Here is a 2,759-nt window from a genome sequence, read left to right as displayed (position 1 = left end):
ACCAATCAAGGGAATTGTGGAAGAAACCATATTCAGACCCACCAGGAATAATACCAGCCAATGACAAAGTATATTCTGCTTCACTGTATTTCTTGTTTTCATTTTTATCATTTACTTATTTACACTTTTGCACTTAGTTGTTTAATTTTTAAAAATATTTTTGGTTGTATCTCACTTGAACAAGATTTTATATTCTTCTTTTTCTACACCTTTATTTCTCTACCATAACTCATACCTCTAATGCATAGACTATCTCTCATTTATAATTTACTTCCTTCTCTTCCCCTCCTCTTCCCTTCCCATCCCCTTCTCCTTTTATTTCTCATTCCTATTCTTAGCTCTAAGAATCTATAAACAACATCTTCCCTGATAAGCACTCAGGTGCTGTGTCTTTGAAGCTTAGCAGAAACATAAGTGAAGGACCCTGTCTTCCACTACATGGGAATTACAGTCATACTGTGTCTGCTACTGCAACCAGATTCCCCCCTTAAAAGTCAGTGGGGACATGAATGCCAATGGAGACAACCCACTGGGAAAGGTGTATCATTCCAGGTGGATCACATAGACCTAGAAGGTCTTTGGATGTGTTCCCTTACCAGAGCAGCCATGTTGATGGGTTAAAATTCCTCTACACTTAATAAGTCTGTGTCAATGGCTTGGTCTCTTCCTGCTTTGTATTGCTCTTAGGAAGTTTGTTCTGCCACAGCAGTGAGTCAGAAGTGACTAGAAGGCCCCGTGCAGAAGAACTGGAGGGCTGTGAAGAGTGGTACTATGTTAATGATGAGCAGGAGGGATGTTTTTGTCACTGCTGTGAGAAATTATATTTAAAAATGTATTTTCCTTAAATTTGCGTTGACTGATACTTGGCCATTGATTTCATTTAGTATTGTGGTCTGATCCAAGGTCCCACTGCCTAGGAAACTGAAGATACCAGTGAAGATGCTTCCACATTTGCCTGTCTGCTGGTTTTTAGACTAAATACTGTGATAACCAATAGGAAAAAAACATTCAGAACAGAACAGTGCTTCTATGTGTTTACCACCTCACCACATTTTGTTATGGTTCTGATAAAGATGAAGGACCACTGCCTTGACCACAATGCTCTATTGCACTCTTTGTGAATACTGCTTTTCAAAATATTCTGAAGCCAGCATGTGGGTTATCATTTTAGCTGTATTTCTTAGGGTTTTACTGCTGTGAACAAACACCATGACCAAGGCAACTATTATAAAGGAGAACATAATTGGGGCTGGCTTACATGTTCAGAGGTTCAGTCCAGTATCATCAAGGTGGGAACATAGCAGCACCCAAGCAGGTATGGTACAGGAGGAGCTGAGAGTTCTACATCTTCTAAAGGAAGCTAAGGAACAGAGTGGCTCCTATGAGGTTAGTAGGAGGGTCTCATTGCTCACCCCAATGACAGTGGCACACTTCTTCCAACAAGGCCACATCTACTCCAACAAGGCCACACCTCCTAAGAGTGCCATTCCCTGGGCCAAGCACATTCAAACCACCACACTGAAAGATAGAGTTGTGCTCCCATGAACTCATACACAGCTTTCCCTCAGAGTTTGTTACTTAGGCAATATGGCAGCTGGCACATGGGAATTTTCAGAATTGTAGGTGTTACTCCAGATCCTATTGAGTTGTGTCTGGGTTTATTTTCTATTTTTCGAAATCATGCTCATCTTGTATGTCTATTGATATAAATATAGTTATATTTTTCCCTGTATATTATCAGTTGTCTTTATTTTGACACAATTCAATATTTTTATTTGACATTTCTGGTTGTCCCATATGACATAGAAAATGATGCTATAATTTTTTTGTCTTGTTTTAAAGATGACCAGCATTTCCCTGCTGCTGGCACACACTCTGGAGTCCTTTGTAACAACCTTTTTTTCTGATTTGCTTTGTTGAATTGTTGATGCTCATATCAAGAGAAGTTGCAAATTCTGCTTTTAGATTTTTTCAATTTAAGGGCGATAACTCTTCTGAGACTTTTAAATTGGTACAGTGTCTTAAGTACTGTTACGTAGTCTTGAGGCATTACTCTCACATGGTAGATTTAGGATACTCACAGTAACAATGTCTCTGTCACACTCTCCCAGGCAGATTTTACAGGATACCAACAGGTGTGATGTGACAATTATTGGCCAAGTTTAGCCAACTGCAAATACTGTCATTGATGTAGGACTTAGCATGACAATGGTAATGTGTATCCTAGAATTAAGCGATCGAGATGATATTCTATTCTTTCTACACCTTTTGATTGCCACATACATTCAATATTCTTTAGATTATTTCTCTCTGGGAGTTTCCCAATGACATTGTTTTGGTAAAGTTACTTTAAGCTAATACACCACCTTAAAATAAAATGACAATATGGAACTTTATCACACAGTATAATGTATTTATTAAGTTGATTTAAAAGTTTATAGTAGGCCAACCCTCCCCTGGACCCTCCCCCCCCCCAAGAATCCAAAACTCCAAAACAATAGAATTACAGATTGCATGAACATACGCTGCTACTAGAGGGCAGAGGAGAGAGGTAAGGAAAGACTACATCCCCAATACAAATTTCAAAATCAATTTTATGTTGGGAACTAAAAATAAAATGAGATCTGAATCCCCCCCACCCCCCGCACCAATTTCTGTGCAAACAGATATCCTGTTTATTAAAAGCCTTCTTCCTCAGAATACCACACACTTTTTAGGACTCGTTCTTATCTTTGGTATGTAACTTATGCATACTAATT

Source organism: Grammomys surdaster, unplaced genomic scaffold (assembly GCF_004785775.1).
Source record: "Grammomys surdaster isolate TR1022 unplaced genomic scaffold, NIH_TR_1.0 125476, whole genome shotgun sequence".
NCBI lineage: Eukaryota > Metazoa > Chordata > Mammalia > Rodentia > Muridae > Grammomys > Grammomys surdaster.
The sequence above is the reverse complement of the archived record's forward strand: the minus strand, read 5'-3'. Positions refer to the sequence as shown.